We start from the raw sequence: 23,808 nt of genomic DNA, 5'->3' as shown, positions 1-23,808 counted from the left end.
CGTTGACAACAACAAACACCGCTCAAAATCTTACTTTTATGTTCTTTATATGATTTCAAAACTTGAAAAGCTCTAGCACATGATTTAATCCCTGCTTCCCTCTGCGAAGGGCCTATCTTTTACTTTTATGTTGAGTCAGTAAACCTATTTCTCTCTATCTCAAGCAAGCAATTGAGTTGTTGTGAACCAATCATTTATGCTATGATTCGATTAATCATGTCTTTTATACTTTCTTGTTTAGTACCAATTTTATCCGAATGAATATGACTTCGAAGTTATCAATGATTATGAAGAGATCGTTATGTTTGAATATGAAGGCTCCGTTATAAAATCTAATATGAAAGCTTTGCTTAGAAGTACAATCCGTTAGTAGTTCTCTGACCAAGAACAAAGTTTGCCATCACCAACTATGATTTCTTATGCACCTTTACTTGTGATTTCTCTTTACCTATTTCAAGATGAGTTATATGAGGAAGTTGTTTACTAGAATGTCTTGTGTGAATGAATATGATGCTTCTTGTCCGTATTTTATTTATCGACTCTTCACTCCATAAACATGTGGTCTTGTTTATCGAGCTCGGTTTCGCTTGGGGACAAGCGAGGTCTAAGCTTGGGGGAGTTGATACGTCCAATTTCATCACTATTTTGTATCATAATTTGTTGTTATTCATTGATATATTTCATATTGGGACACAATACTTATGTTATTTCATCTATTTTGCATGTTTCATCATTATTGGAGGATCAAGCACCGGAGCCGGGATTCTGCTGGAAAAAGCACCGTCGAACGCAATATTTCGGAAGATCAAGCTGTGGAAGGAAATTTCACGTAAATTCCTATTTTTCCGGATGACGGAGGGAGCCGGAAGGGGAAGAAGAGGGGAGCCACTGTGGGCCCGGACCACGGGCCGGCGCGGCCCATGGCTCGGCCGCGCCACCCTATGGTGTGGGGGCCCCACGGCCCCTTTCGCCTCCTTTTCTTCGCGTACTCCTTCGTCCCGAAAACCTAAGCCACGAGAGAGGACCTCACGAAGGGTTACGGCCGCCTCGCGGGGCGGAGAACACCGGAGAGAAAAGAGCTCTCCGGCGGGCAGGAATCCGCCGGGGAAATTCCCTCCCGGAGGGGGAAATCGACGCCATCGCCATCGTCATCGAGCGGGACATCATCTCCATCATCATCATCATCATCTTCACCATCTACACCGCCATCACCACCGCTGCACCTCGTCACCGCTGTAACAATTTGGGTTGGATCTTGATTGTTTGATAGGGGAAACTCTCCCGGCATTATTCTCTACTTGTTATAGATGCTATTGAGTGAAACCATTGAACCAAGGTTTATGTTCGGATTGTTATTCATCATCATATCACCTCCGATTGTATTCCATATGATGTCTCGTGAGTAGTTCGTTTAGTTCTTGAGGAAATGGGTGAAGTCTAAATGCTAGTAGTGAATTATGGTTGAGTAATATTCAATGTTATGATATTTAAGTTGTGGTGTCATTCTTCTAGTGGTGTCGTGTGAACGTCGACTACACGACACTTCACCATTTATGGGCCTAGGGAGTGCATCTTGTATTCGGTTGCTAATTGCGGAGTTGCCGGAGTGACGAAACCCGAGCTCCCGTTAGTATATCGATGCAAGAGGGATCGCAGGATCTCAGAGTTTAAGGCTGTGGTTAGATTTATCTTAATTACTTTCTTGTAGTCGCGGATGCTTGCAAGGGGTATAATCACAAGTATGTATTAGTCCTAGGAAGGGCGGTGCATTAGCATAGGTTCACCCACACAACACTTATCAAAACAATGAAGATTATTTAGCTACATGAAGCGAAAGCACTAGACTAAAATCCCCGTGTGTCCTCAAGAACGTTTGGTCATTATAAGTAAACAAACCGGCTTGTCCTTTGTGCTAAAAAGGATTGGGCCACTCGCTGCAATTATTTCTCTCGCATTTTACTTACTCGTACTTTATTCATCCGATACATCAAAACTCCTTGAATAGTTGTTTGTGAGCATGTACAGGGAATCCTTCATCGAAACTGCTGCCAACACCTTCTGCTCCTCGTTGGGATCGACATTCTTACTTATCGAAGATACTACGATACACCCCCTATACTTGTGGGTCATCACGGTCCGGCAGCAGCACCCGGTAAGCCGAGCTGGATGCCGAGCTGCCCGGCAGCAGCACTCGGCCTGCCGGGTTGTGTGCCAGATTGACCGGCAGCAGCACTCGGTCTGCCGGGCCAGAGGCCGGAATTGGGGACCCCTGAAAAACCTTTTTTTTTCTTTAAACAGAAAATGCTCCCGAACTCCCATTGACATGAAACCAATTTTGTTGGAAAGATAACGACAAATAGAACTCCAACAAAAACTGGAAATACGGAGAATCCTCACATGATATTTTTAGATGATTCTAGAGAGGGAGTCTCCCACCGTCAAGAAACGGTGAAGACGTCCAAACTCGAAAACACAATAGAAGATGCATGTGGATTCTGTTTTCGATGAACTTGGGCTTGTCAGCAAGCTCAAGAACCTCACACAGATAAACACCAAGAAGCAATAGAAATATGCAAAGTATGCAAAAGATTGAGCTCCCTAAGATGATGTGATCAAGTTACCCAACCGAAAGCCCCTCTTGATAGTGCGGCAATTGATACGTCTCCAACGTATCGATAATTTCTTATGTTCCATGCTACTTTATTGATGATACCTACATGTTTTATGCACATTATATGTCATATTCGTGCATTTTCTGGAACTAACCTATTAACAAGATGCAGAAGTGCCGGTTCATGTTTCTGCTGTTTTTGGTTTCGAAATCCTAGTAACGAAATATTCTCGGAATTGGACGAAATCAACGCCCAGGTTCCTATTTTGCCCGGAAGCATCCAGAACACCCGGGAAGGACCAGAGGGGGCCACAGGCCCACCAGACCATAGGCCGGCGCGGCACGGGTGTGGCCCGCGCCACCCTATGGTGTCGCCGCCTCTTTGACCCTCCTGCGCCGCCTCTTCGCCTATTTAAAGCCCCTGCATCGAAAACCCTTACGGAGGAAGCCACGGTACGCGAAACCTTCCAGAGCCGCCGCCATCGCGAAGCCAAGATCTGGGGGACAGGAGTCTCGTTCCGGCACCCCGCCGGACGGGGAAGTGCCCCGGAAGGCTTCTCCATCGACACCGCTGCCATCTCCACCGCCATCTTCATCACCGCTCGCTGCTCCCATGAAGAGGGAGTAGTTCTCCATCGAGGCTCGGGGCTGTACCGGTAGCTATGTGGTTCATCTCTCTCCTATGTACTTCAATACAATAATCTCATGAGCTGCCTTACATGATTGAGATTCATATGATGATGCTTGTAATCTAGATGTCATTATGCTAGTCAAGTGGGTTTTACTTATGTGATCTCCGGAGACTCCTTGTCCCACGTGTGTAAAGGTGATAGTGTGTGCACCGTGTGGGTCTCTTAGGCTATATTTCACAGAATACTTATTCACTGTTATGAATGGCATAGTGAAGTGCTTATTTATATCTCTTTATGATTGCAATGTGTTTTGTATCACAATTTATCCATGTGCTACTCTAGTGATGTTATTAAAGTAGTTCTATTCCTCCTACACGGTGTAATGGTGACGAGTGTGTGCACTCGTGTTAGTACTTGGTTTATGCTATGATCATGATCTCTTGTAGATTGCGAAGTTAACTATTGCTATGATAGTATTGATGTGTATTATTCCTCCTACATAAGCATGAAGGTGACGAGTGTGCATGCTATGTTAGTACTTGGTTTAGTCGTTTCGATCTTTCTTGCACTCTAAGGTTATTTAAATATGAACATTTAATTGTGGAGCTTGTTAACTCCGGCATTGAGGGTTCGTGTAATCCTACGCAATGTGTTCATCATCCAACAAGAGAGTGTAGAGTATGCATTTATCTATTCTGTTATGTGATCAATGTTGAGAGTGTCCACTAGTGAAAGTCTATTCCCTAGGCCTTGTTCCTAAATATCGCTATCGCTGCTTGTTTACTTGTTTTACTTGCGTTACTACTGTCTGCGTTACTACTGCTTGTTTACTTCCTACAATATTACTACCATCAAGCGCACGCCGGTAAGCTATTTTACGGCGCCGTACTACTGCTCATACTTATTCATACCACCTGTATTTCACTATCTCTTCGCCGAACTAGTACACCTATTAAGTGTGTTGGGGACACAAGAGACTTCTTGCTTTGTGGTTGCAGGGTTGCATGAGAGGGATATCTTTGACCTCTTCCTCCCCGAGTTCGATAAACCTTGGGTAATCCACTTAAGGGAAACTTCTGCTTGTTCTACAAACCTCTGCTCTTGGAGGCCCAACACTGTCTACAAGAATAGAAGCACCCGTAGACATCAAGTACTTTTCTGGCGCCGTTGCCGGGGAGGAAAGGTAAAAGGCACTCATACTTCGGTTCCAGGTAACAGTACTTTTCTGGCACCATTGTGTGTGTGCTCGAAGCTATTTCCTTTAGACTACGCAATTGCGACATTTGGTTTCTTGTTTACACTAGTGAGGCATAATGGACAACAATGACCTTTTTATTCTATTTCCTGATTTAAGACATGGATGGTTTGATGCGAAAATTAAAAAACCCATGGAACATATTAATATGAATGCTTTGAACACTATTGTTGCTAATGCTATGGAAAATTCTAAGCTTGGGGAAGGCTGGCTTTGATGAGCATGATATTTTTAGTCCCCCAAGCATTGAGGAGAAAATTTACTTTGATGATACTTTGCCTCCCATTTATGATGATTATAATGATAGTAGTCTTTTGTTACCACCTGTTATGGAGGATAAATTTGATTATGATTACAATATACCTCCTATATTTGATAGCTACTTTGTTGAATTTGCTCCCACTACAATTAATAAGAATGACTATGCTTATGTTGGGAGTAGTAATTATTTTATGCATGAGACTCGTGATAAGAATGCTTTATGTGATAGTTATATTGTTGAGTTTGCTCATGTTGCTACTGAAAGTTATTATGAGAGAGGAAAATATGGTTGTAAAAATTTTCATGTTACTAAAACACCTCTCTATGTGCTGAAATTTTTGAAGCTACACTTGTTTTATCTTCCTATGCTTGTTACTTTGCTCTTCATGAACTTGTTTATTTACAAGATTCCTACGCATAGGAAGCATGTTAGGCTTAAATGTGTTTTGAATTTGCTTCTTGATGCTCTCTTTTGCTTCAAATACTATTTCTTGTGAGTGCATCATTAAAATTGCTGAGCCCATCTTAATGGCTATAAAGAAAGAACTTCTTGGGAGATAACCCATGTGTTTTTTTACTACAGCAATTTTTGTTTTGTTGAGTCTTGGAAGTTGTTTACTACTGTAGCAACCTCTCCTTATCATGTTTTTGTGCCAAGTAAAGTTTCTATGTTAAAGTTGATGTTATATTTGGGATCGCTGCGCAGAAACAGCATTGTCTGTACTGTCACGAATCTGGGCCTAAGTCTCGTATAAAATTCGAAAAAATCTGCCAATTTACGAGCGTGATCCTCAGATATGTACGCAACTTTCATTAGTTTTGAGTTTTTCCGTTTGAGCAAGTCTGGTGCCATTTTAAAATTCGTCTTTACGGACTGTTCTGTTTTTGACAGATTCTGCCTTTTATTTCGCATTGCCGCTTTTGTTAAGTTGAATGAGTTTATTTGTTCCATTAACTTTCAGAAGTTATGTGCAATGTCCAGAAGTGTAAAGAATGATTGTGTCACCTCTGAACATGTGAATTTTGATTATGCACTAACCCTCTAATGAGTTTGCTTGAAGTTTGGTGTGGCAGAAGTTTTCAAGGGTCAATAGAAGAGGATGATATACTATGATCAAGAAGAGTGAAAGGTCCAAGCTTGGGGATGCCCCGGTGGTTCATCCCTGCATATTTTAAGAAGACTCAAGCATCTAAGCTTGGGGATGCCCAAGGCATCCCCTTCTTCATCGACAACTTATCAGGTTTCTTCTAGTGAAACTATATTTTTATTCGGTCACATCTTATGTACTTTACTTGGAGCGTCTGTATGTTTTTGTTTTTGTTTTTGTTTGAATAAATGCTTGTGTGGGAGAGAGACACGCTCCGCTGGTTCGTATGAACACATGTGTTCTTAGCTCATAATATTCATGGCGAAGTTTCCTCTTCGTTAAATTGTTATATGGTTGGAATTGGAAAATGCTACATGTAGTAATTGCTAAAATATCTTGGATAATGTGATACTTGGCAATTGTTGTGCTCATGTTTAAGCTCTTGCATCATATGCTTTGCACCCATTAATGAAGAAATACATAGAGCATGCTAAAATTTGGTTTGCATAATTGGTCTCTCTAAGGTCTAGATAATTTCTAGTATTGAGTTTTGAACAACAAGGAAGACGGTGTAGAGTCTTATAATGTTTACAATATGTCTTTTATGTGAGTTTTGCTGCACCGGTTCATCCTTGTGTTTGTTTCAAATAAACCTTGCTAGCCTAAACCTTGTATCGAGAGGGAATACTTCTCATGCATCCAAAATCCTTGAGCCAACCACTATGCCATTTGTGTCCACCATACCTACCTACTACATGGTATTTCTCCGCCATTCCAAAGTAAATTGCTTGAGTGCTACCTTTAAATAATTCAAAATTTATCACCTCTTATTTGTGTCAATGTTTTATAGCTCATGAGGAAGCATGTGGTGTTTTATCTTTCGATCTTGTCATTTACTTTTGACAGACTTTCACAATGGACTAGTGGCACATCCGCTTATCCAATAATTTTGCAAAAAGAGTCGGCAATGGGGTTCCCAGCCCCAATTAATTAACTTTCATTAATAATTCTCTTCACATGTTTTGCTCGATTCATCGAGTAAGCAACTTAATTTTGCAAATAGACACTCCTCCATGGTATGTGAATGTTGGAAGGCACCCGAGGATTCGGTTAGCCATGGCTTGTGTAAGCAAAAGGTTGGGAGGAGTGTCATCCATAAATAAAGAAAAACTAAACTAAAGTACATGTGTAAACAAAAGAGAAGAGGGATGATCTACCCTTGCTGGTAGAGATAACGTCCTTCATGGGAGCCGCTCTTGAAAGTCTGGTTGATGAGGTAGTTAGAGTGCCCACTACCATTCGTTGACAACAACAAACACCTCTCAAAATTTTACTTTTATGCTCTCTTTATGTTTTCAAAACCAAAGCTCTAGCACAAATATAGCAATCGATGCTTTCCTCTTTGAAGGACCATTCTTTTACCTTTATGATGAGTCAGTTCACCTATTTCTCTCCACCTTAAGAAGCAAACACTTGTGTGAACTGTGCATTGATTCTTACATACTTGCTTATTGCATTTGTTATATTGCTCTATGTTGACAATTATCCATGAGATATAAATGTTACAAGTTGAAAGCAACCGCTGAAACTTAATCTTCCATTGTGTTGCTGATACGCGTAGATGCACACGTCCGTTGGGAACCCCAAGTGGAAGGTATGATGCGTATAGAAGCAAGTTTCCCTCATTATGAAACCAAGGTTTAATCGAACCAGTAGGAGCCAAGAAGCACGTTGAAGGTTGATGGTGGCGAAATGTGATGCGGCGCAACAACGGGATTCCGGCGCCAACGTGGAATCCGCACAACACAACCAAAGTACTTTGCCCCAACGAAACAGGTGAGGTTGTCAATCTCACCGGCTTGCTCGTAACAAAGGATTAAACGTATCGAGTGGAAGATGTTTGCAAAGAAAACAGTAAAACACAATTGCAGTAGATTGTATGCTATGTAAAGAATAGGACCGGGGTCCACGAGTTCACTAGAGGTGTCTCTCCCATAAGATAAAAGCATGTTGGGTGAACAAATTACGGTCGGGCAATTGACAAATAGAGAAGGGCATAACAATGCATGTACATGATATGATAAATATAGTGAGATTTAATTGGGCATTACGACAAAGTACATAGACCGCCATCCAACTGCATCTATGCCTAAAAAGTCCACCTTCGAGGTTATCATCCGAACCCCATTCGGTATTAAGTTGCTAAGCAACGGACAATTGCATTAAGTATGGTGCGTAATGTAATCGACAACTACATCCTTAGACATAGAATCAATATTTTATCCCTAGTGGCAACAGCACAACACAACCTTAGAACTTTCTGTCACTGTCCCAGGTGTCAATGCAGGCATGAACCCACTATCGAGCATAAATACTCCCTCTTGGAGTTAAGAGTACAAACTTGGCCGAGCCTCTACTAATAACGGAGAGCATGCAAGATCATAAACAACACATAAACAATAGATTGATAATCACCATAACATAGTATTCTCTATCCATCGGATCCCGACAAACACAACATATAGAATTACATATAGATGATCTTGATCATGTTAGGCTGCTCACAAGATCCAACAATGAAGCACAACAAGGAGAAGACGACCATCTAGCTACTGCTATGGACCCATAGTCCAGGGGTGAACTACTCACTCATCACTCCGGAGGCGATCATGGCGATGAAGAGTCCTCCGGAGATGAATCCCCTCTCCGGCAGGGTGCCGGAGGCGATCTCCTGAATCCCCCGAGATGGGATTCGCGGCGGCGGCGTCTCTGGAAGGTTTTCCGTATCGTGGCTCTCGGTACTGGGGGTTTCGCGACGGGGGCTTTAAGTAGGCGAAAGGGCAACGTGGGGGGCCACACGAGGGCCCCACACCCTAGGTCGGCGCGGCCAGGGCCTGGGCCGCGCCGGCCTATGGTGTCGGCGCCTCGTGGCCCCACTTCCTTCCCTCTTCGGTCTTCTGGAAGCTCCGTGCAAAAATAGGACCCTGGGCGAAGATTTCGTCCAATTCCGAGAATATTTCCTTACTAGGATTTCTGAAACCAAAAACAGCGAGAACAACAGAATCGGCTCTTCGGCATCTTGTTAATAGGTTAGTTCCGGAAAATGCATAAATATGACATAAAGTGTGCATAAAACATGTAGGTATCATCAATAAAGTAGCATGGAACATAAGAAATTATCGATACGTTGGAGACGTATCAGCATCCCCAAGCTTAGTTACGCTCGTCCCGAGCGGGTAAAACGATAACAAAGATAATTTCCGAAGTGACATGCCATCATAATCTTGATCATACTATTTGTAAACATATGTAATGAATGCAGCGATCAAAACAATGGTAATGACATGAGTAAACAAGTGAATCATATAGCAAAGACTTTTCATGAATAGTACTTCAAGACAAGCATCAATAAGTCTTGCATAAGAGTTAACTCATAAAGCAATAAATCAAAGTAAAGGTGTTGAAGCAACACATAGGAAGATTAAGTTTCAGCGGTTGCTTTCAACTTATAACATGTATATCTCATGGATATTGTCAACATAAAGTAATATAACAAGTGCAATATGCAAATATGTAGGAATCAATGCACAGTTCACACAAGTGTTTGCTTCTTAAGGTGGAGGGAGATAGGTAAACCGACTCAACAATAAAAGTAAAAGAATGGTCCTTCAAAGAGGAAAGCATCGATTGCTGTATTTGTGCTAGAGCTTTTATTTTGAAAACATGAAACAATTTTGTCAACGGTAGTAATAAAGCATATGAGTTATGTAAATTATATCTTACAAGTTGCAAGCCTCATGCATAGTATACTAATAGTGTCCGCACCTCGTCCTACTTAGCTTGGACTACCGGATCTTTGCATGCCATGTTTCAACCAAGTGTCACAAAGGGGTACCTCCATGCCGCTCTGTACAAAGGTCTAAGGAGAATGCTCGCATTTTGGATTTCTCGCTTTTGATTATTCTCAACTTAGACATCCATACCGGGACAACATGGACAACGAGATAATGGACTCCTCTTAAATGCATAAGCATGTAGCAATGATTATTATTCTCATATGAGATTGAGGATATATGTCCAAAACTGAAACTTCAACCATGATTCATGGCTTTAGTTAGCGGCCCAATGTTCTTCTCTAACAATTTTGCATGCTCCAACCACTAAAATGATAGATCCTTCGGACAAGACGGACATGCATAGCAACTCACATGATATTCAACAATAGTTGATGGCGTTCCCCGAAGCATGGTTATCGCACAACAAGCAACTTAATAAAATATAAAGTGCATAAGTACATATTCAATACTACGATAGTTTTTAAGGCTATTTTGTCCCATGAGCTATATATTGCAAAGGTGAATGATGGAATTTTAAAGGTAGCACTCAAGCAATTTACTTTGGAATGGCGGAGAAATACCATGTAGTAGGTAGGTATGGTGGACACAAATGGCATAGTAGTTGGCTCAAGGATTTTGGATGCATGAGAAGTATTTCCTCTCGATACAAGGTTTAGGCTAGCAAGGTTATTTGAAGCAAACTCAAGGATGAACCGGTGCAGCAAAACTCACATAAAAGACATATTGTAAACATTATAAGACTCTACACCGTCTTCCTTGTTGTTCAAAACTCAATACTAGATATTATCTAGACCTTAGAGAGACCAAATATGCAAAATCAAATTTTAGCATGCTCTATGTATTTCTTCATTAATGGGTGCAATGCATATGATGCAAGAGCTTAAACATGAGCACAACAATTGCCAAGTATCACATTATCCAAGACATTTTAGAATTACTACATGTAGCATTTTCCAATTTCAACCATATAACAATTTAACGAAGAAGAAACTTCGCCTTGAACATTATGAGTAAAGCCTAAGGACATATTTGTCCATATGCAACAGAGGAGCGTGTCTCTCTCCCACAAAGTGAATGCTAGGATCCATTTTATTCAAACAAAAACAAAAACAAAAACAAACCGACGCTCCAAGTAAAGAACACAAGATGTGACTCGAATAAAAATATAGTTTCGGGGGAGGAACTCGATGATGTTGTCGATGAAGAAGGGGATGCCTTGGGCATCCCCAAGCTTAGACGCTTGAGTCTTCTTAAAATATGCAAGGGTGAACCACGGGGCATCCCCAAGCTTAGAGCTTTCACTCCTCTTGATCATAGTATATCATTCTCCTCTCTTGACCCTTGAAAACTTCCTTCACACCAAACTTCAAGCAAACTCATTAGAGGGTTAGTGCACAATTAATAATTCACACATTCAGAGGTGACACAATCATTCTTTACACTTCTGGACATTGCATAAAGCTACTGGACATTAATGGATCAAAGAAATGAATCCAACATAGCAAAAGAGGCAATGCGAAATAAAAGGCAGAATCTGTCAAAAACAGAACAGTCCGTAAAGACGAATTTAAAGCTGGCACCAGACTTGCTCAAATGGAAAAACTCAAAACTAATGAAAGTTGCGTACATATCTGGGGATCACGCTCGTAAATTGGAAGATTTTTTCGAATTTTCTACAGAGGCCTGTGCCCAGATTCGTGACAGACAGCAATGCTGTTTCTGCGCAGCGATCCCAAATATAACATCAACTTTGACATAGAAACTTTAGTTGGCACAAAAACATGATAAGGAGAGGTTGCTACAGTAGTAAACAACTTCCAAGACTCAACAAAACAAAAAATTGCTGTAGTAAAAATATGGGTTGTCTCCCATAAGCGCTTTTCTTTAACGCCTTTCAGCTAGACGCAGAAAGTGCAAATCAAGTAACATCGAGAGATGAAGCATCAACATCATAACTTGTTCTAATAATAGAATCAAAAGGCAACTTCATTCTCTTTCTAGGGAAGTGTTCCATACCTTTCTTGAGAGGAAATTGATATTTAATATTACCTTCCCTCATATCAATAACAAGCACCAACAGTTCGAAGAAAAGGTCTTCCCAACACAATAGGACAAGATGCATTGCATTCGATATCCAAGACAACAAAATCAACGGGGACAAGGTTATTGTTAACCGTAATGTGCACATTATCAATCCTCCCCAAAGGTTTCTTTTTAACATTATCGGCAAGATTTACATCCAAATAACAATTCTTCAATGGTGGCAAGTCAAGCATATCATAAATCTTTTTAGGCATAACGAAATACTTGCACCAAGATCACATAAAGCATTACATTCAAAGTCATTGAATTTCATTTTAATGATGGGCTCCCAAACATCTTCTAACTTTCTAGGAATAGAAGTTTCAAGTTTTAGTTTCTCTTCTCTAGCTTTTATGAGAGCATTTGTAATATGTTTTGTAAAGGCTAAATTTATAGCACTAGCATTAGGACTTTTAGCAAGTTTTTGTAAGAACTTTATAACTTCAGAGATGTGGCAATCATCAAAATCTAAATCATTATGAGCTACAGCAATGGGATCATTGTTCCCAAGGTTGGAAAAAATTTCAGCAGTTTTATCACAAGCAGTTTCAGCAGTTTTAGCAATTTCAGGCAGTTTTGTACGCTTTGCACTAGGAGTAGAAACATTGCCAACACCAATTATTTTACCATTGATAGTAGGAGGTGCAGCAACATGTGAATCATTATCATTACTAGTGGTGGTGATAGTCCAAACTTTAGCTACATTATTCTCTTTAGCTAGTTTTTCATTTTCTTCTCTATCCCACCTAGCACGCAGTTCAGCCATTAATCTTATATTCTCATTAATTCTAACTTGGATGGCATTTGCTGTAGTAGTAATCTTATTATCAATATCATCAGGTTTAGCAGCCATTTTATTAATTAAAGAAGATTGTGATGCAGACATGTATGAGATTCGGGTTTCAGCATTTGAAATTTTAGTTTGTAGACCAGAAATCTCCCTATTCAAGTTTTCAAGTTGATTTCCTATATTTTTCAACAAGGTAGATTGTTCATTCATAGTTTTAGTAAACAATTGATTTTGCTCATATTGCGATTGCATAAAGTTTTTAGTGGATCTTTCAATTTCTAGCATCCTTTTCTCATATCTACCATAAGTATTATCATAATCATTACCACTAGCAGGATATGGCCTATAGTTATTACCAGAATTGTTCCTATAAGCATTGTTGTTGAAATTATTGTTTTTAATGAAATTCACATCAACATTTTCTTCTTGAGCAACCAATGAAGCTAAAGGAACATTATTTTGATCAACATTAGATCTACCATTCACAAGCATAGACATAATCACATCAATCTTATCACTCAAGGAAGAGGTTTCTTCAACAGAATTTACCTTCTTACCTTGTGGAGCTCTTTCCGTGTGTCATTCAGAGTAATTTATCATCATATCATCAAGAAGTTTTGTAGCCGCCCCCAATGTGATGGACATAAAGGTATCTCCAGCAGCTGAATCCAATAAATTCCGCGAAGAAAAATTTAGTCCTGCATAGAAGGTTTGGATGATCATCCAAGTAGTCAGTCCATGGGTTGGGCAATTCTTTACCAAAGTTTTCATTCTCTCCCATGCTTGAGCAACATGTTCAGTATCTAATTGCTTAAAATTCATTATGCTACTTCTCAAAGATATAATTTTAGCGGGAGGATAATATCTACCAATAAAAGCATCCTTGCATTTAGTCCATGAATCAATACTATTCTTAGGCAAAGATAGCAACCAATCTTTAGCTCTTCCTCTTAGTGAGAAAGGAAATACTTTCAATTTAATAATATCACCATCTACATCCTTATACTTTTGCATTTCACAAAGTTCAACAAAATTATTGAGATGGGCAGCGGCATCATCAGAACTAACACCAGAAAATTGATCTCTCATGACAAGATTTAGTAAAGCAGGTTTAATTTCAAAGAATTCTGCTGTAGTAGCAGGTGGAGCAATAGATGTGCATAGGAAATCATTATTATTTTCATTTGTGAAGTCACACAACTTAGTATTTTCAGGGGTATTCATTTTAGCAACGGTAAATAAAACAAACTAGATAAAGTAAATGCAAGTAACTAATTTTTTGTGTGTTTTTGATATAGAGAGCAAGACAATAAATAAAGTAAAACTAGCAACTAATTTTTTTGTGTTTTGTTTAGGTGCAGCAAACAAAGTAGTAAATAAAATAAAGCAAGACAAAAACAAAGTAAAGAGATTGAGAAGTGGAGACTCCCCTTGCAGCGTGTCTTGATCTCCCCGGCAACGGCGCCAGAAATTTAGCTTGATACGCGTAGATGCACACGTCCGTTGGGAACCCCAAGTGGAAGGTATGATGCGTATAGAAGCAAGTTTCCCTCAGTATGAAACCAAGGTTTAATCGAACCAATAGGAGCCAAGAAGCACGTTGAAGGTTGATGGTGGCGAAATGTGATGCGGCGCAACAACAGTGGATTCCGGCGCCAACGTGGAATCCGCACAACACAACCAAAGTACTTTGCCCCAACGAAACAAGTGAGGTTGTCAATCTCACCGGCTTGCTGTAACAAAGGATTAAACGTATCGAGTGGAAGATGTTTGCAAAGAAAACAGTAAAACACAATTGCAGTAGATTGTATGCTATGTAAAGAATAGGACCGGGGTCCACAGTTCACTAGAGGTGTCTCTCCCATAAGATAAAAGCATGTTGGGTGAACAAATTACAGTCGGGCAATTGACAAATAGAGAAGGGCATAACAATGCATGTACATGATATGATAAATATAGTGAGATTTAATTGGGCATTACGACAAAGTACATAGACCGCCATCCAACTGCATCTATGCCTAAAAAGTCCACCTTGAGGTTATCATCCGAACCCCATTCAGTATTAAGTTGCTAAGCAACAGACAATTGCATTAAGTATGGTGCGTAATGTAATCGACAACTACATCCTTAGACATAGAATCAATGTTTTATCCCTAGTGGCAACAACACAACACAACCTTAGAACTTTCTGTCATCGTCCCAGGTGTCAATGCAGGCATGAACCCACTATCGAGCATAAATACTCCCTCTTGGAGTTAAGAGTACAAACTTGGCCAGAGCCTCTACTAATAACGAGAGAGCATGCAAGATCATAAACAACACATAAACAATAGATTGATAATCACCATAACATAGTATTCTCTATCCATCGGATCCCGACAAACACAACATATAGAATTACATATAGATGATCTTGATCATGTTAGGCAGCTCACAAGATCCAACAATGAAGCACAACAAGGAGAAGACGACCATCTAGCTACTGCTATGGACCCATAGTCCAGGGGTGAACTACTCACTCATCACTCCGGAGGCGATCATGGCGATGAAGAGTCCTCCGGGAGATGAATCCCCTCTCCGGCAGGGTGCCGGAGGCGATCTCCTGAATCCCCCGAGATGGGATTCGCGGCGGCGTCTCTGGAAGGTTTTCCGTATCATGGCTCTCGGTACTGGGGGTTTCGCGACGGGGGCTTTAAGTAGGCGAAAGGGCAACGTGGGGGGCCACACGAGGGCCCCACACCCTAGGTCGGCGCGGCCAGGGCCTGGGCCGCGCCGGCCTATGGCGTCGGCGCCTCGTGGCCCCACTTCCTTCCCTCTTCGGTCTTCTGGAAGCTCCGTGCAAAAATAGGACCCTGGGCGAAGATTTCGTCCAATTCCGAGAATATTTCCTTACTAGGATTTCTGAAACCAAAAACAGCAGTAAAACAAGAATCGGCTCTTCGGCATCTTGTTAATAGGTTAGTTCCAGAAAATGCATAAATATGACATAAAGTGTGCATAAAACATGTAGGTATCATCAATAAAGTAGCATGGAACATAAGAAATTATCGATACGTTGGAGACGTATCAGTTGCTTCAATGCCTCTACTTTGAATTACTGCTTTATGAGTTAACTTTTATGCAAGACTTATTGATGCTTGTCTTGAAGTACTATTCATGAAAAGTCTTTGCTTTATGATTCAGTTGTTTACTCATGTCATTACCATTGTTTTGATCGCTGCATTCATTACATATGTTTACAAATATTATGATCAAGATTATGATGGCATGTCACTTCGTAAATTATCTTTGTTATCGTTTTACCTGCTCGGGACGAGCAGAACTAAGCTTGGGGATGCTGATACGTCTCCAACGTATCGATAATTTCTTATGTTCCATGCTACTTTATTGATGATACCTACATGTTTTATGCACATTATATGTCATATTCGTGCATTTTCTGGAACTAACCTATTAACAAGATGCCGAAGTGCCAGCTCCGTTTTCTCGCTGTTTTTGGTTTCGAAATCCTAGTAACGAAATATTCTCGGAATTGGACGAAATCAACGCCCAGGTTCCTATTTTGCCCGGAAGCATCCAGAACACCCGGGAAGGACCAGAGGGGGGCCACAGGCCCACCAGACCATAGGCCGGCGCGGCCTGGGTGTGGCCCGCGCCACCCTATGGTGTCGCCGCCTCTTCGACCCTCCTGCGCCGCCTCTTCGCCTATTTAAAGCCCCTGCATCGAAAACCCTTACGGAGGAAGCCACGGTACGCGAAACCTTCCAGAGCCGCCGCCATCGCGAAGCCAAGATCTGGGGGCAGAGTCTCCGTTCCGACACTCCGCCGGACGGGAAGTGCCCCGAAGGCTTCTCCATCGACACCGCTGCCATCTCCACCGCCATCTTCATCACCGCCGTCGCTCCCATGAAGAGGGAGTAGTTCTCCATCGAGGCTCGGGTCTGTACCGGTAGCTATGTGGTTCATCTCTCTCCTATGTACTTCAATACAATAATCTCATGAGCTGCCTTACATGATTGAGATTCATATGATGATGCTTGTAATCTAGATGTCATTATGCTAGTCAAGTGGGTTTTACTTATGTGATCTCCGGAGACTCCTTGTCCCACGTGTGTAAAGGTGACAAGTGTGTGCACCGTGTGGGTCTCTTAGGCTATATTTCACGAATACTTATTCACCGTTATGAATGGCATAGTGAAGTGCTTATTTATATCTCTTTATGATTGCAATGTGTTTTGTATCACAATTTATCCATGTGCTACTCTAGTGATGTTATTAAAGTAGTTCTATTCCTCCTACACGGTGTAATGGTGACAATGTGTGCACTCGTGTTAGTACTTGGTTTATGCTATGATCATGATCTCTTGTAGATTGCGAAGTTAACTATTGCTATGATAGTATTGATGTGTATTATTCCTCCTACATAAGCATGAAGGTGACAGTGTGCATGTTATGTTAGTACTTGGTTTAGTCGTTTCGATCTTTCTTGCACTCTAAGGTTATTTAAATATGAACATTTAATTGTGGAGCTTGTTAACTCCGCATTGAGGGTTCGTGTAATCCTACGCAATGTGTTCATCATCCAACAAGAGAGTGTAGAGTATGCATTTATCTATTCCGTTATGTGATCAATGTTGAGAGTGTCCACTAGTGAAAGTCTATTCCCTAGGCCTTGTTCCTAAATATCGCTATCGCCGCTTGTTTACTCGTTTCTTGCGTTACTACCGCTGCGTTACTACCGCTTGTTTACTTCCTACAATATTACTACCATCAACCGCACGCCAGAAGCTATTTTCTCGGCGCCATACTATCGCTCATACTTATTCATACCACTTCGTATTTCACTATCTCTTCGCCGAACTAGTACACCTATTAAGTGTGTTGGGGACACAAGAGACTTCTTGCTTTGTGGTTGCAGGGTTGCATGAGAGGGATATCTTTGACCTCTTCCTCCCTGAGTTCGATAAACCTTGGGTAATCCACTTAAGGGAAACTTGCTGCTGTTCTACAAACCTCTGCTCTTGGAGGCCCAACACTGTCTACAAGAATAGAAGCACCCGTAGACATCAGCAATCTATCCTATAATCCGGTCTCCCATCAACCACCTTGAGACCGGTAAAAGGAAAACCTAGCAAGGTCATACATTTGTCTTGCGCATCCCGCTTGATCTTGATGATAACTCTTCAAGCTCCACTCAAGCCGGAGTGCCTCACTTTGATCATTGTTGCTTTGTGAAGACTTGATGTCTACGGGTGCTTCTATTCTTGTAGACAGTGTTGGGCCTCCAAGAGCAGAGGTTTGTAGAACAGCAGCAAGTTTTCCCTTAAGTGGATCACCCAAGGTTTATCGAACTCGGGGAGGAAGAGGTCAAAGATATCCCTCTCATGCAACCCTGCAACCACAAAGCAAGAAGTCTCTTGTGTCCCCAACACACCTAATAGGTGCACTAGTTCGGCGAAGAGATAGTGAAATACAAGTGGTATGAATGAATATGAGCAATAGTACAGCGCCGTAAAATAGCTTATCGCGTGCAGTTGATGGTAGTAATATTGTAGGAAGTAAACAAGCAAGAATAACGCAGCGATGAGTAACGCAAAGAAACAAGAAACAAGCAACGATAGCGTATTTAGGAACAAGGCCTAGGGATTAGACTTTCACTAGTGGACACTCTCAACTTTGATCACATAACAGAATAGATAAATGCATACTCTACACTCTCTTGTTGGATGATGAACACATTGCGTAGGATTACACGAACCCTCAATGCCGGAGTTAACAAGCTCCACAATTCAATGTTCATATTTAAATAACCTTAGAGTGCATGAAAGATCGACACGACTAAACCAAGTACTAACATAGCATGCACACTCGTCACCTTCACACCATGTAGGAGGAATAGATCACATCAATACCATCATAGCAATAGTTAACTTCATAATCTACAAGAGATCATAATCATAGCCTACGCCAAGTACTAACACGGATGCACATACTCGTCACCATTACACCGTGCAGGAGGAATAAAACTACTTTAATAACATCACTAGAGTAGCACATAGATAAATTGTGATACAAAACACATTGCAATCATAAAGAGATATGAATAAGCACTTCACTACGCCATTCATAACAGTGAATAAGTATTCTGTGAAATATAGCCTAAGAGACCCACACAGGTGCACACACTGTCACCTTTACACACGTGGGACAAGGAGTCTCCGGAGATCACATAAGTAAAACCCACTTGACTAGCATAATGACATCTAGATTACAAGCATCATCATATGAATCTCAATCATGTAAGGCAGCTCATGAGATTATTGTATTGAAGTACATAGGAGAGAGATGAACCACATAGCTACCGGTACAACCCCGAGCCTCGATGGAGAACTACTCCCTCCTCATGGGAGCAGCAGCGGTGATGAAGATGGCGGTGGAGATGGCAGCGGTGTCGATGGAGAAGCCTTCGGGGGCACTTCCCCGTCCCGGCGACGTGCCGAACGAGAGACTCCTGTCCCCCAGATCTTGGCTTCGCGATGGCGGCGGCTCTGGAAGGTTTCGCGTACCGTGGCTTTTTCCCTCGGGGTTTTTAGGTCAGGGACCTTATATAGGCGAAAGGGCAGCCTCGGAGGGGGTCTGGGGCCACCATACACTAGGGCGGCGCGGCCAGGGCCTGGGCCGCGCCGGCCACATGTGTGGGCCCCCTGTGGCCCCTCTCTGACGGTTCTCGGGTGTTCTGGATGCTTCCGGGCAAAATAGGAACCTGGGCGTTGATTTCGTCCAATTCCGAGAATATTTCGTTACTAGGATTTCTGAAACCAAAAACAGCAGTAAAACAGAACCGGCACTTCGACATCTCGTCAATAGGTTAGTTCCGGAAAACGCATAATAATGACATAAAGTATGCATAAAACATGTAGATATCATCAATAAAGTAGCATGGAACATAAGAAATTATAGATACGTTGGAGACGTATCAGCATCCCCAAGCTTAGTTCTGCTCGTCCCGAGCAGGTAAAACGATAACAAAGATAATTTCTGAAGTGACATGCCGTCATAAACTTGATCATATTGTAAACATATGTAATGAATGCAGCGATCAAAACAATGGTAATGACATGAGTAAACAACTCGAATCATAAAGCAAAGACTTTTCATGAATAGTACTTCAAGACAAGCATCAATAAGTCTTGCATAAGAGTTAACTCATAAAGCAATAAATTCAAAGTAAAGGCATTGAAGCAACACAATGGAAGATTAAGTTTCAGCGGTTGCTTTCAACTTGTAACATGTATATCTCATGGATAATTGTCAACATAGAGTAATATAACAAATGCAATAAGCAAGTATGTAAGAATCAATGCACAGTTCACACAAGTGTTTGCTTCTTGAGATGGGAGGAAATAGGTAGACTGACTCAACATAAAAGTAAAAGAATGGTCCTTCAAAGAGGAAAGCATCGATTGCTATATTTGTGCTAGAGCTTTGGTTTTGAAAACATAAAGAGAGCATAAAAGTAAAATTTTGAGAGGTGTTTGTTGTTGTCAACGAATGGTAGCGGGTACTCTAACTACCTCATCAACCGGACTTTCAAGAGCGGCTCCCATGAAGGACGTTATCTCTACCAAGCAAGGTAGATCATCCCTCTTCTCTTTTGTTTACACATGTACTTTAGTTTAGTTTTTCTTTATTTATGGATGACACTCCTCCCAACCTTTTGCTTACACAAGCCATGGCTAACCGAATCCTCGGGTGCCTTCCAACATTCACATACCATGGAGAAGTGTCTATTTGCAAAATTAAGTTGCTTACCGATGAATCGCAGCAAAACATGTGAAGAGAATTATTAATGAAAGTTAATTAATTGGGGCTGGGAACCCCATTGCCGGCTCTTTTTGCAAAATTATTGGATAAGCGGATGTGCCACTAGTCCATTGTGAAAGTCTCGTCAAAAGTAAATGACAAGATCGAAAGATAAAACACCACATACTTCCTCATGAGCTATAAAACATTGACACAAATAAGAGGTGATAAATTTTGAATTATTTAAAGGTAGCACTCAAGCAATTTACTTTGGAATGGCGGAGAAATACCATGTAGTAGGTAGGTATGGTGGACACAAATGGCATAGTGGTTGGCTCAAGGATTTGGATGCATGAGAAGTATTCCCTCTCGATACAAGGCTTAGGCTAGCAAGGTTATTTGAAACAAACTCAAGGATGAACCGGTGCAGCAAAACTCACATAAAAGACATATTGTAAACATTATAAGACTCTACACCGTCTTCCTTGTTGTTCAAAACTCAATACTAGAAATTATCTAGACCTTAGAGAGACCAAATATGCAAACCAAATTTTAGCAAGCTCTATGTATTTCTTCATTAATGGGTGCAAAGTATATGATGCAAGAGCTTAAACATGAGCACAACAATTGCCAAGTATCACATTATCCAAGACATTTTACCAATTACTACATGTAGCATTTTCTGTTTCCAACCATATAACAATTAACGAAGCAGTTTCAACATTCGCCATGAACATTAGAAGCTAAGAACACATGTGTTCATATGAACCAGCGGAGCGTGTCTCTCTCCCAGGCAATCATTTATTCAAACAAAAACAAAAACAAAAGCACACAGACGCTCCAAGCAAAGTACATAAGATGTGGCCGAATAAAAATATAGTTTCAAGAGAAGGAACCTGATAATTTGTCGATGAAGAAGGGGATGCCTTGGGCATCCCCAAGCTTAGATGCTTGAGTCTTCTTGAAATATGCAGGGATGAAACACCAGGGCATCCCCAAGCTTAGACTTTTCACTCTTCTTGATCGTAGTATATCATCCTCCTCTATTGACCCTTGAAAACTTCCTCCACACCAAACTCAAAACAACTCATTAGAGGGTTAGTGCATAATCAAAAACTCACATGTTCAGAGGTGACACAATCATTCTTAACACTTCTGGACATTGCTCAAAGCTACTGGAAGTCAATGGAACAAAGAAGTCCATCCCACATAGCAAATGAGGCAATGCGAAATAAAAGGCAGAATCTGTCAAAACAATGACAGTATGTAAAGACGAATTTTAATGAGGCACCAGACTTGCTCAAATGAAAATGCTCAAATTGAATGGAAGTTGCGTACATATATGAGGATCACTCACGTAAATTGGCATAATTTTCTGAGTTACCTACAGAGAATTAGGCCCAGATTCGTGACAAGAAGAAATCTGTTTCACGCGCGAGTAATCCAAATCTAGTATCAACCTTTCTATCAAAGACTTTACTTGGCACAACAATGCAATAAAAATAAGATAAGGAGAGGTTGCTACAGTAGTAACAACTTCCAAGACACAAATACAAAATAAAAGTACTGTAGCAAAATAAACACATGGGTTATCTCCCAAGAAGTTCTTTCTTTATAGCCATTAAGATGGGCTCAGCAGCTTTAATGATGCACTCGCAAGAAATAAGAGTTGAGGCAAAAGAGAGCATCAAGAAGCAAATTAAAAACACATTTAAGTCTAACCCACTTCCTATGCAAAGGAATCTTGTACACAAATGAATTCATGAAGAACAAAGTGACAAGCATAAGAGGATAAAACACGAGTAACTTCAAGATTCTCAACATAAAGAGGGGAAACTTAATATTATTAAGATGCCTATAACCATATTTCCCTCTCTCATAATAACTTTCAGTAGCATCATTGATGAAATCCACAATATACCCGTCACTTAAAACATTCTTATCATGGTTCATGTGCATAGAAGTATCATTAATTTTGGCATAAGAAGAGTTCTTCTCATTAATAGTAATTGGAGCAAGATTATTATCAAGAATTTGAACATGGTAAACAAGTTGCATATTAAGGGAATTGTTTTTGGCAATCCAATCATAACTATGACAAGTTTCATAAGGATAATTATAACCTATATCATAGCATTCTTTATAATAATCATCAAAGGTCGGAGGCACAATGTCATCATAAGAAATAGAATAGTTATCTTTCACAGTCGGTTTATCTGTGACCATACCATCATTGTTATTAGAAGGAGATGTATCAAACACATAATGATCAGTAGCAAAAGGATTTTCAAACACCCCTTCCCCAAGCTTAGAGCTTTCTATATCATTATGGGAGGAAGCATGGATAGCACTGATACTATCGCAATTATTATCATCATTATTTTCCGAATTAGTTTCCCAGAGATTTGCAATATCAAAAGTAGTGTGCTCATTCAAATCATGATCACTAATGTATGTAAAGGGCATAGGAAGATCATTGTATTCAGATTCATTATCATAATAATCATTAGGAGCAACATACTTACGGTTACCTAGCGTTATCTCATTCACGCGGGGATATGCCGTTACCTCTTTATTTTTATTCTCCTGCTTCTTCTTCTTCTTCTTCTTCTTATTCTTCTTCTTCTTCTTATTCTTCTTCTTCTTGTTCTTCTTGTTCTTCTTCTTCGTTCCCTTCTTCTTCTTCTTTTCCTTCTCCTCGTTCCCTTCTTTAGGAGGAAGAGGCTTGAAGGGTGGCTTGTCCGCATAACCTGATTTACTTTCAGAAACAATAGAAGAAACTTGGGAGGATCCCTCCTTTTCATTAATTAGTTTAAAACACACAGCGGTCCTATCATATTTAGGCAAAGTGTCATCTTCTAAAATATTCTGTATGTAAGTATTTGTATGGCAATTATTAATGCAATAAGAAAGACACCCATGCAGTACATCATCAATATCAAGATCGTGCATATCTAACAAAGAAATTTTTCTTGATAACTCTTCACACTTCAAAAATAAAGTAAGTTCATCATGCTGATTAGGAATAATTTCATCATCACAATACAAATTTGTAGCACTCATGGGGTTCGAATTATCATTGGAGGAGCATTGAAAATTAAAATGACCAACTCTATGGCAAAGTTCACAAATAAAAGGATAGAGGGCACACACTTTTTCTCCAAGATCATCTAGAGCCCTAGACCACTTTCTAGTTTTTTCATTCCTATGATGGATACAATATTCTTCCTCAATTTGATTAATTCCACAAGGTCTATGTATTCCACAAAAATTAACATGCTTATAGGAAATAGCATTTTCAGAAGTTTGAACATGTTCATTGCAATCATTAATAACAGTTTCTTCCTTCATGCAAGCGTCTTTAAAAGGTTCATGATACTTATCAAAATTCTTCCTAGGCAATTCAATGTGAGAAGCAAAAGCTTTATA

Source organism: Lolium rigidum, chromosome 1 (genome assembly GCF_022539505.1).
Source record: "Lolium rigidum isolate FL_2022 chromosome 1, APGP_CSIRO_Lrig_0.1, whole genome shotgun sequence".
Classification (NCBI taxonomy): domain Eukaryota; kingdom Viridiplantae; phylum Streptophyta; class Magnoliopsida; order Poales; family Poaceae; genus Lolium; species Lolium rigidum.
Note: the sequence above shows the minus strand (reverse complement) of the source record.